Source organism: Schistocerca serialis, chromosome 12 (genome assembly GCF_023864345.2).
Source record: "Schistocerca serialis cubense isolate TAMUIC-IGC-003099 chromosome 12, iqSchSeri2.2, whole genome shotgun sequence".
NCBI classification, from domain to species: domain Eukaryota; kingdom Metazoa; phylum Arthropoda; class Insecta; order Orthoptera; family Acrididae; genus Schistocerca; species Schistocerca serialis.
Genome location: NC_064649.1, coordinates 113,678,288 through 113,691,151, shown reverse-complemented (window position 1 = coordinate 113,691,151; position 12,864 = coordinate 113,678,288). Strand labels below are relative to the sequence as shown.

General features: G+C 43.6%; 1 protein-coding gene across 3 annotated transcripts in view; it reads right to left on the bottom strand.

The window, feature by feature from the left end:
- Positions 1-12,864, bottom strand: part of LOC126428169 (natterin-3-like) — a 112,746-nt gene that overhangs the window by 66,473 nt on the left and 33,409 nt on the right. The window lies entirely within an intron of this gene.

The following is a 12,864-nucleotide window of genomic DNA, read 5'->3' as shown; positions in this document are numbered from 1 at the left end:
GGGGACTATTTTACCTCCGGAATATTTTACCCAAGAGGACGCCATCATCATTTAATCATACAGTAAAGCTGCATGCCCTCGGGAAAAATTACGGCTGTAGTTTCTCCTTGCTTTCAGCCGTTCGCAGTACCAGCACAGCAAGGCCGTTTTGGTTATTGTTACAAGGCCAGATCAGTCAATCATCCAGACTGTTGCCCTTGCAACTACTGAAAAGGCTGCTGCCCCTCTTCAGGAACCACACGTTTGTCTGGCCTCTCAACAGATACCCCTCCGTTGTGGTTGCACCTACGGTACGGCTATCTGTATCGCTGAGACACGCAAGCCTCCCCACCAACGGCAAGGTCCATGGTTCATGGGGGGTCGATCAATATAGAGGGCGCAAATTTTAAGTTGTCAAACCAAAATAACTCGAAAATAAGCTTCACACGAAAAAATGTGTAGAAACCAAAGCTGATTATTTTTGAGGGGGACATATACTGCTAAAATTAGCCCGCCACCCCAGCCCCGTGGGGGTGGGGCGGGAGGCAGCTTTATAATTTCAAATGGGAGCCCCCATTTTTTATTGCAGAATCAGATTCTACATAAAAAACTACGTACATTTTGTCTTAAACATTTGTTTCGATTCTTGGTAGTTGGCGCTGTAATGCAAGAAAATCCATGTTCTCATTTTTGCGTGGAAATTGTTTACAGATAAATCAAAAATACTTATTCACTTGCCGGCCGGAGTGGCCGAGTGGTTCTCGGCGCTTTAGTCTGGAACCGCGCGACCGCTACGGTCGCAGGTTCGAATCCTGCCTCGTGCATGGATGTGTGTGACGTCCTTCGGTTAGTTAGGTTTAAGTAGTTCTAAGTTCTAGGGGACTGATGACCTCAGGAGTTAAATCCCATACTGCTCAGAGCCATTTGAACCACTTTGAACTTATTTACTTCATAAATTTTGATTCGCTAAAACTAAAACTCTCCCTCTCTCCCCATAGGGTGGGGTTTGAGAGAGAGGAATTAGTTTTACAAATGTTGACCCAAATATTTATTTTTTCCGCAGATTCGGATAAGTTTTGTTTGTTTAGTGGTCATGAGGCCACACAACTTTTAAGAATCAAACAAATCATCTGACTAGCTAAGTAACTAACCAAACATCATACTTAATAACTTGAGTATTTTTTATTTATCCTTAACGATTTCCCACGCAAAAACGAGAACATTGATTTTCTTGAATTACAGTGCCAACTACCAAGATAAAAAAAATTGTTTAAGACAAAATGCACGTAGTTTTTTATGTAGAATCTGATTCAGCATTAAAAAATGGGGGTTCCCCTTTGAAATTTTAAAGTTGTCTCCTGCCCCACCCCCAAGGGGCTGGGGTGGCGGGCTAATTTTAGCACCAGCAGATGTCCCCCTCGAAAATAATCAACTGTGGATTCTACACAGATGTCCCCTCGGAAATAATCAACTTTGGATTCTACACATTCTTTCGTGGGAAGCTTATTTTTCTAGTTACACTGGTTTGTCAACTTAAAATTTACACCCTGTATGATGCGAAAAATGTTGATACAGCTGCGATAGAGGTCTGCACTCTCTCGGTCGCAGCATTACTCCGTGAACAGACCATTTTTAACATTATTAATGCAATGTAACTTCAATTTTCTGTGAGAAGTCTTACTATTAAGTCGATGTACCCCACATAGACTCTTTTGTGTAACAGATGTATGTTTGGCAGTAGCTACTACTGAATTTTCGATTCCGGAGAAAGTAATATGAAATATTACAACAGAATTAGCATCAGAATTAAATCGATTCGTACAGGAAAGTCTAGTGCTCATTCAGGAATATATTCTGATCAGTTTCTTCATTTGCGTGGCTATATTGCCCGTAGCTGGTTTACAGTTCTTTAGAGTACTTTCGTTCTGTCGAAGAAACTACGAGAAAATGCGTGTTTTATTTTTTTTTTTCATCGGACGCGTTTCGCTTGATTGAGGTAAAGTATCATCAGTGGTCTGTATTTTAAATGTATTTATAATTTGATTTGTTTTTAAGATCTAAAAACGGTTCGTTAACAATATGTTGCGTTTCACTTACGGTGATTTCTGTTCAGTTTCTCGCCCAGACGGAAATCACATTAAGTTAAAAGCAACGGATCGTTCTATGACCTTAAAAATAAATCAAATTATAAATATCTTTAATTACAGATCAATGATGGTGCCTTATCTTAATAAAGAGAAACGCGACTGGTGAAAAAAAACCACGCATTTTCTTGTAGTTGCAACGACAGAACGAAAATAGCCTCAGAAATTCTGATTAATATTTAAAAGCTACCCAATTGTTTTCTTTCAAAGGATTCAGATTCGTTATTACGATATCCTAAGAATTCTCACAGATCGTCTGGAATGATGCAGAATGGACGTATGGTAAGATCCTGTTGTCACGGTCACGTTTCCTTCGGGAAGTGTACTTTTATTTGGACATTTTTATAGCTAACGTTTTTTCTTTTTGAGGCCTCAGTCTTCTGACTACGTCGATGCGGCCTGCCACGATGGCCTGTTGGAAGCTACGTCGTGAATTATTTGCTGCATGTATTCGAATCTCTGTCTTCCTCTACACTTTTTACCCTTTTCTGCTCTCTGTAGTGCCATACAAGTTATTACTTGATGTCTTTCACAGTTGTCCTGTCATCCTGTCCTTTCTCCTTGTCAGAGTTTTCCATATGTTCTTTTCCTCTCCGATTCTACGCAGAATCTCCTCATTCCTTACATTATCAGTGCACCTTATTTTCAACATTGGTCTGTAGCACCAGATCTCAACTGCTTCGATTTTCTTCTGTTCCGGTTGTTCAACAGTCCCAATCTCACTACGATAGAATGCTGGATTCCAAACGTACATTCTCAGAAATGTCTTCCTCAAATTAAGGCCTATGTATGATACTAGTAGACCTCTCTTGCCCTTTTTACCGATGTTAGTGTTCTTTGATGTCCTCCTTGCTCCGTCCATCACGGTTTATTTTGCTTTCTATGAAGCAGAATTCCTTAACTTCATGCGCTTTGTGATCCCCAATTCAGATACAAAGTATCTCACTGTTCACATTTCTGCTACTTCTCATTGCTTTCGTCTTTCTTCGGTTTACTCTCAATCCATATTCTGAACTCAATAGATCGTTCATTCCATTCAACACATACTTTAACTCCTCTTCACTTTCACTGAGGAAACAATACCATCAGCGAATCTTGTCACTGATACACTTTCACCCTGAATTTTAATCCCACTCTTGGACCTTTTTTATTTCAGTCATTGCCTCTTCGATCAACAGATTGAGCAGCAGGGACGAAAGATTACCCACTTTCCTGACACCCGTTGTAATCCGACAACTTCGTTCTTGATCTTCCAGTCTTATTGCTCGCTCTTGGTTCTTGTGTGTAATTTGTATTACCCGTCTTTCTCTACAGGTTGATTCACGAAGATATGCAAATATTTCAATATATTATTCTAGAAGTGAAACTGAAGAAAAAAGTTCATATAAACATAGGTCCGCAAATGTTTAGTTACGCAGTTACGGCTAATAAAAGATTTTTCCCGAAATTTAGCAACTTCGCTAATATGAAACCATCGCAAATCTGTATGTGCAAGCACGCTATCCATTAATTTTGTTGTTATTGATCTAGTGAATGTAATACAACATGTCACAGACGTGTATCTGCAGTAGTTTTTCCAAAACATCCACAGAAGCAAAAACGTAATTTCGAATAATTTCTAATTTATCGAGTACTTGTCCCAATTTGTTTTTTAAATTCCACACAATTGTACAAAGTTTTCAACAGAAGTTGTACAGAATTAAATACTGTAAAAATGATATTAATAGCGTTAACTGAAACTGTATGAATGTGTCACATAATCTACTTTTATTAATACCATAGCACATGTGAATTCATGTTAAACCGGGAAAAACAAAACTCAGTGTTAAGGAAGTTGTACAGTGTACATACAATTTCACAGTACATTCACAATATATGTTTCTAACTCGTTCCAAGGTTAGGATACGACTGAAACAACTCACTAACGGTTTCCAACAATGACATACACGTTTCTACATTCTCAATCGAAAGTAAACAAATTTACTTGTATAATAATCTTTGTTTCTCTGGATGTTCTGGAAAACTACTGCAGACACACGTCTGTTATATTTTCTATTAGATTCACCAGACCAATAACAACACAATAAATGAAATCGAGCCTCACTTTAACCTCGAGCAGTTTTGCGATGGCTTCATATTAGCCAAGTTGCTAAATGTCAGGCAAAATCTTTTATTAGCTGTAACTCCGTAACTATACATTTGCTGACCTATGTTCATACGAACTTTTTTCTTCAGTTGTACTTGTAGTATAACATATTAAAATATTTGCATACTTTCATGAATCACTCTGTATACTCTTTTTTTTATTTTTCTCAGAACTTCCATGTGCAGGACAATTCTCATCCCTTTTCATCGATTAAGTCATACGTACGAATTATGGAGATCGATTGATGACTTTCTTTTATAGATGCCAGCTTCTGAGATTAATTACAGCACCAGTACCGAACAAAATAGTTTTTTTCAGAAAGATGTGCGACAAGTGTCAGGTACTACATCTACATCTACGTGATTATTCTGCTATTCACAATAAAGTGCCTGGCAGAGGGTTCAATGAATCACCTTCAAGCTGTCTCTCTACCGTTCCACTCTCGAACGGCACGCGGGAAAAATGAGCACTTAAATATTTCTGTGCGAGCGCTGATGTCTCTTATTTTATCGTGATGATCATTTCTCCCTGTGTAGGTGGGTGCCAACAGAATGTTTTCGATATCAGAGGAGAAAGCTGGTGATTGAAATTTCATGAGAAGATCCCGTCGCAACGAAAAACGCCTTTGGTTTAATGATTGCCACTCAAATTCACGTATCATGTCTGTGGCACTATCTCCCTTATTTCGCGATAATACAAAACGAGCCGTCCTTCTTTGTATTTTTTCGACGTCATCCGTCAGTCCCACCTGATGCGGATCCCACACCACACAGCAATACTCCAGAATAGGGCGGACAAGCGTGGTGTAAGCAGTCTCTTTAGTAGACCTGTAGCACCTTCTAAGTGCTCCGCCAATGAATGGCAGTCTTTGGTTTGCTCTACGCACAATATTATCTATGTGATAGTTCCAATTTAGGTTATTTGTAATAGTAATTCCTAAGTACTTAGTTGAATTTACACCCTTGATATTTGTGTGACTTATCGCGTAATCGAAATTTAACTGATTTCTTTTAGTACTCACGTGAATAACTTCTCACTATTCTTTATTCAGGGTCAATTGCCACTTTTCGCATCATACAGATATCTTATATAAATAATTTTTCAAGTCGTTTTGATCATCTGATGACTTTACAAGACGGTAAATGACAGTATCATCTGCAAACAATCTAAGACGGCTACTCAGATTGTCTCCTATGTCGTTAATATACACTCCTGGAAATGGAAAAAGAACACATTGACACCGGTGTGTCAGACCCACCATACTTGCTCCGGACACTGCGAGAGGGCTGTACAAGCAATGATCACACGCACGGCACAGCGGACACACCAGGAACCGCGGTGTTGGCCGTCGAATGGCGCTAGCTGCGCAGCATTTGTGCACCGCCGCCGTCAGTGTCAGCCAGTTTGCCGTGGCATACGGAGCTCCATCGCAGTCTTTAACACTGGTAGCATGCCGCGACAGCGTGGACGTGAACCGTATGTGCAGTTGACGGACTTTGAGCGAGGGCGTATAGTGGGCATGAGGGAGGCCGGGTGGACGTACCGCTGAATTGCTCAACACGTGGGGCGTGAGGTCTCCACAGTACATCGATGTTGTCGCCAGTGGTCGGCGGAAGGTGCACGTGCCCGTCGACCTGGGACCGGACCGCAGCGACGCACGGATGCACGCCAAGACCGTAGGATCCTACGCAGTGCCGTAGGGGACCGCACCGCCACTTCCCAGCAAATTAGGGACACTGTTGCTCCTGGGGTATCGGCGAGGACCATTCGCAACCGTCTCCATGAAGCTGGGCTACGGTCCCGCACACCGTTAGGCCGTCTTCCGCTCACGCCCCAACATCGTGCAGCCCGCCTCCAGTGGTGTCGCGACAGGCGTGAATGGAGGGACGAATGGAGACGTGTCGTCTTCAGCGATTAGAGTCGCTTCTGCCTTGGTGCCAATGATGGTCGTACGCGTGTTTGGCGCCGTGCAGGTGAGCGCCACAATCAGGACTGCATACGACCGAGGCACACAGGGCCAACACCCGGCATCATGGTGTGGGGAGCGATTTCCTACACTGGCCGTACACCACTGGTGATCGTCGAGGGGACACTGAATAGTGCACGGTACATCCAAACCGTCATCGAACCCATCGTTGTACCATTCCTAGACCGGCAAGGGAACTTGCTGTTCCAACAGGACAATGCACGTCCGCATGTATCCCATGCCACCCAACGCGCTCTAGAAGGTGTAAGTCAACTACCCTGGCCAGCAAGATCTCCGGATCTGTCCCCCATTGAGCATGTTTGGGACTGGATGAAGCGTCGTCTCACGCGGTCTGCACGTCCAGCACGAACGCTGGTCCAACTGAGGCGCCAGGTGGAAATGGCATGGCAAGCTGTTCCACAGGACTACATCCAGCATCTCTACGATCGTCTCCATGGGAGAACAGCAGCCTGCATTGCTGCGAAAGGTGGATATACACTGTACTAGTGCCGACATTGTGCATGCTGTGTTGCCTGTGTCTATGTGCCTGTGGTTCTGTCAGTGTGATCATGTGATGTATCTGACCCCAGGAATGTGTCAATAAAGTTTCCCGTTCCTGGGACAATGAATTCACGGTGTTCTTATTTCAATTTCCAGGAGTGTAGATCAGGAACAATAGAGGGCCTATAACACTTCCTCGGGGAACGCCGGATATTACTTTTGTTTTACTCGATGACTTTCCGTCTGTTACTACGAACTGTGACCTTTCTGACAGGAAATCACGAATCCAGTCGCACAACTGAGGCGATACTCCGTAGGCTAAACTGTCAAATAGAATAACGCTATTAATGTAAACCAACGTGTGTTATCAATACAAGCCGCGATTATTCTGGAGCGTAATGCAAAGACCTTTTCTAAGATCGAATTCCTGTGATTTTTCATATCGGTTATGAGTATTCAGACTTTCGAGGTTCCACAGTGAGAATTCATTTAGACTTCTTTAATTAATTTTTACCGGGCTCACACAGAGTTAATTACAGTCGCTTACAGGGTCATTTTACATTGTCTTCGCTATCTTCGGAACTAAAAAGAGAGGTGTTTGAGAGTCGGCAGAGGAACGAGGGGCGGCTAGCAGAGTAGATAATTAAATCAGAGTGTTAAGACTTCCGATGCCGTACATGAGTCCTCGTGAATGTCAGGGCCTATATGTGTAAGGCTGACACAGCAGCAGCTAACGCGTCTGTAAATATAGAGGGTCATTAGAGCCGGAAGCGTTTAACCGACCATTTGGAAACGTTCCGGGAAAGTCAGTGACGTGGTCGGCAGTAACGACACAGGGCTTGCGCGGTTCTAACGAGACAGGCGACGCGAGAAACTTCCTCGTGTCACGGTATCCTTTCCTCTCAGGGACTGAACTTGACTTGGCCGTATGCCATCTCCTTCTTGTCCTTATTGCCACAAGGAAGGGACACTTCTGCATATTAACTGCGCACTCTGCCGAGGCTGAATCACGCTCGATACTGCTCGCCTGTTTTTCAGGGTGTATCAAAAAGTATCATCCGGTTTAAAAAAAAAATCATAACTATTAAACTATTCGACGTATGTTCGTGAACAACGTATTGTCGGAAAGAGCAAACTCTCGACCTTTACATGGTTCCCGCTAGGCAGCAGCAGTGTGCGCCCACTTTTTTACACTACTGGCCATTAAAATTGCTACATCAAGAAGAAATGCAGATGATAAACGGGTACTCATTGGACTGAACTGACATGTGATTACATTTTCACGCCATTTGGGTGCATAGATCCTGAGAAATCAGTGCCCAGAACAACCACCTCTGGCCGTAATAACGGCCTTGATACGCCTGGGCATTGAGTCAAACAGAACTTGGATGGCGTGTACAGGTACAGCTGCCCATGCAGCTTCAACACGATACCACAGTTCATCAAGAGTAGTGACTGGCGTATTGTGACGAGCCAGTTCCTCGGCCACCATTGACCAGACGTTTTCAATTGATGAGACATCTGGAGAGTGTGCTGGCCAGGGCAGCAGTCGAACATTTTCTGTATCCAGAAAGGCCCGTACAGGACCTGCGACATGCGGTCGTGCATTATCCTGCTGAAATGTAGGGTTTCGCCGGGATCGAGTGAAGGGTAGAGTCACGGGTCGTAACACATCTGAAATGTAACGCCCACTGTTCAAAGTGCCGTCAATGCGAACAAGAGGTGACCGAGACGTGTAACCAATGGCACCCCATACCATCACGCCGGGTGATGCGCCAGTATGGCGATGTCGAATACACGCTTCCAATGTGAGTTCACCGCGATGTCGCCAAACACGGATCCGACAATCACGATGCTGTAAAGAGAACCTGGATTCATTCGAAAAAATGACGTTTTGGCATTCGTGCACCCATGTTCGTCGTCGAGTACACCATCGCAGTCGCTCCTGTCTGTGATGCAGCGTCAAGGGTAACCACAGCCACGGGCTTCGAGCTGATAGTCCATGCTCGTGCAAACGTCGTCGAACTGTTCGTGCAGATGGTTGTTGTCTTGCAAACGTCCCCATATGTTGACTCAGGGATCGAGACGTGGCTGCACGATCCGTTACAGCCATGCGGATAAGATGCCTGTCATCTCGACTGCTAGTGATACGAGGCCATTGGGATCCAGCATGGCGTTCCGTATTACGCTCCTGAACCCACCGATTCTATATTCTGCTAACAGTCATTGGATCTCGACCAACGCGAGCAGCAATGTCGCGATACGATAAACCGCAAGCGCGATAGGCTACAATCCGACCTTTATCAAAGTCGGAAACTTTATGGTACACATTTCTTCTCCTTATACGAGGCATCACAACAACGTTTCAGCAGGAAATGCTGTTTGTGTATGAGAAATCGGTTGGAAACTTTCCTCATATCAGCACGTTGTAGGTGTCGCCACTGGCGCCAACCTTGTGTGAATGATCTGAAAAGCTAATCATATGTATATCACAGCATCTTCTTCCTGTCGGTTAAATTTCGCGTCTGTAGCACGTCATCTTCGTGGTGTAGCAATGTTAATGGCCAGTAGTGTAAATATCTATACAGGGTCGTCAGAAACAGGCTGAAAAATCTTGTAAGAGTGTTATAGAAGGTTCTGCTGGGAAATAATTGTTAAGAAAAATTTAATAGTGTTAAATCTTGCGTAGTTGTCGAATACGGGATGTATAGGAAACCTGCTTTCTTGGATCGCTAGACAACAATTCCAGTGAAACGTATTAATGAGTTTTATTACCAGAAGTAAATGACAATACTTAACTGTGAGAAATGCGTAGATGTATCGCAAGCAACGGGCGACATGCAAAATAAGCAAGTTCTTCGGTATAAGCAATCCTAATACAACCGAAGTAATAGAGTTGGCGCTTCTATTCAGGATGTGGGATGTTGTAACCGCTGAGTAACTGAAAAACAGAATGCACAAACGATACTATGCATTCTTTCTTAAAAATTTTTGACTATTGTTTCACTGTGACTTAACAGTCACTTCCTTCGTTTGCCTACTTTTAATCTATGTCTCAGCATCATTTGTGTATTCTGCTTTTATTTAACTCATATTTCTGTCACTTTTCTCCTTTCTGCGTACACATTTCACAAACCATATGAAATCGACGTCGTATATCAGCATCTTTGCAATCCATTGCTCATGCCCTCTGTATGTTCACATCTTTGCTACTTTTGTGATCCAGTTACCATACTTGCCGTATGAAATTTGAACTTAATTGTTTATATCACTGTTTCACAAGCTTTCTAACATGTATGGTAGCGGAACAGTATATAAATCCTCAACACCACATGGACCTGCTCTGAGACAGCATGTCAAAGCTTTATATTTTTGAGCGCGTTACAAAATACCACGTACATAGCTTCGAAATTATCACTCTAAACCTTTGTCAGTTTCATAATTACGTGTATCATATTCGACGTCCGACTGTTTTCAGAATGCTTCAAAGTGACCACGTGTCGAAATTGCAATCACAATAAATGCTGTTTTAACAACCGAAAGCGGAACGATTTCTATTTAAAAATTTCACGAAGGCTCTGGTTCCAGTTTTCATCAAACTTGTAAATCGTACTACGCTTTCATAACACGTCTGTTTCCGTAATCATCTTGCCTAACATCCCACAATACCGGGAATGATTTATGCATTTTGGTGTAATCAAATAAGAACGCTGTTCCATTTTGTTCTGAACTCTTTCCGAGCACGGTAACAGCAACAGCTAACACAACGATATACAGAGACCGTAGCACGCTAGAGACTGGCATAAGCCGGCCGAGGTGGCCGAGCGGTTCTAGGCGCTACAGTCTGGAACCGCGCGACCGTTACGGTCGCAGGTTCCAATCCTGCCTCGGGCATGGATGTGTGTGGTGTCCTTAGGTTAGTTAGGTTTAAGTAGTTCTAAGTTCTAGGGGACTGATGACCTCAGAAGAAGTCCCATAGTGCTCAGAGCCATTTGGACCATTTGAACTGGCAAAAGTATAGCCAACACAGCACACAGACAGCACAATATTAAAACTTTTATCCATTACAGATGAGGATCACTGCGACTGTGATGAATAAATGTTTCTTGAAATTACTGCAGCCAGTCCGCCGTTTGTTTTGTTGCTCAATTTTTATCATCCTATTACCGATGGCGAACCGCCTACTCATTCGTCATCAGATGGTACATATTTATTGATTGCCTTCAGTAGTCTCGGAGTCGTATAGGTGCGGCAAGATGTATAAACGAAACACATACGTATTGAGTATGACGAGAATGATTCACATTGTGAGACTGATTTTGTAGCGTTACTTACAGTTATTACCAACCAGCGGATACTAATAACTGTAAATAACGCAACAAAATCGATCTCTTATGTGAATAATTCGCAGTACTTACATGTTTCGTTCAAACATGTTGCCACAACTATACGACTCTCACATTGCTGCAGACAAAATCAATAAATATGTGCCGCGCCGGATTAACCGAGCGGTCTTAGGCGCTGCAGTCATGGACTGTGCGGTTGGTCCTGGCGGGGGTTCGAGTCCTCCCTCGGGCATGGGTGTGTGTGTTTGTCCTTAGGATAATCTAGGTTAAGTAGTGTGTAAGCTTAGGGACTGATGACCTTAGCAGTTAAGTCCCATAGGATTTCACACACATTTTTGAATAAATACAGGGTGTTTCAAAAATGACCGATATATTTGAAACGGCAATAAAAACTAAACGAGCAGCGATAGAAATACACCGTTTGTTGCAATATGCTTGGGACAACAGTACATTTTCAGGCGGACAAACTTTCGAAATTACAGTAGTTACAATTTTCAACAACAGATGGCGCTGCAAGTGATGTGAAAGATATAGAAGACAACGCAGTCTGTGGGTGCGCCATTCTGTACGTCGTCTTTCTGCTGTAAGCGTGTGCTGTTCACGACGTGCAAGTGTGCTGTAGACAACATGGTTTATTCCTTAGAACAGAGGATTTTTCTGGTGTTGGAATTCCACCGCCTAGAACACAGTGTTGTTGCAACAAGACGACGTTTTCAACGGAGGTTTAATGTAACCAAAGGACCGAAAAGCGATACAATAAAGGATCTGTTTGAAAAATTTCAACAGACTGGGAACGTGACGGATGAACGTGCTGGAAAGGTAGGGCGACCGCGTACGGCAACCACAGAGGGCAACGTGCAGCTAGTGCAGCAGGGGATCCAACAGCGGCCTCGGGTTTCCGTTCGCCGTGTTGCAGCTGCGGTCCAAATGACGCCAACGTCCACGTATCGTCTCATGCACCAGAGTTTACACCTCTATCCATACAAAATTCAAACGCGGCAACCCCTCAGCGCCGCTACCATTGCTGCACGAGAGACATTCGCTAACAATGTAGTGCACAGGATTGATGACGGCGATATGCATGTGGGCAGGATTTGGTTTACCGACGAAGCTTATTTTTACCTGGACGGCTTCGTCAATAAACAGAACTGGCGCATATGGGGAACCGAAAAGCCCCATGTTGCAGTCCCATCGTCCCTGCATCCTCAAAAAGTACTGGTCTGGGCCGCCATTTCTTCCAAAGGAATCATTGGCCCATTTTTCACATCCGAAACGATTACTGCATCACGCTATCTGGGCATTCTTCGTGAATTTGTGGCGGTACAAACTGCCTTAGACGACACTGCGAACACCTCGTGGTTTATGCAAGATGGTGCCCGACCACATCGCACGGCCGACGTCTTTAATTTCCTGAATGAATATTTCGATGACCGTGTGATTGCTTTGGGCTATCCGAAACATACAGGAGGCGGCGTGGATTGGCCTCCCTATTCGCCAGACATGAACCCCTGTGACTTCTTTCTGTGGGGACACTTGAAAGACCAGGTGTACCGCCAGAATCCAGAAACAATTGAACAGCTGAAGCAGTACATCTCATCTGCATGTGAAGCCATTTCGCTAGACACGTTGTCAAAGGTTTCGGGTAATTTCATTGAGAGACTACGCCATATTATTGCTACGCATGGTGGATATGTGGAAAATATCGTACTATAGAGTTTCCCAGACCGCAGCGCCATCTGTTGTTGAAAATTGTAACTACTGTAATTTCGAAAGTTTGTCTGC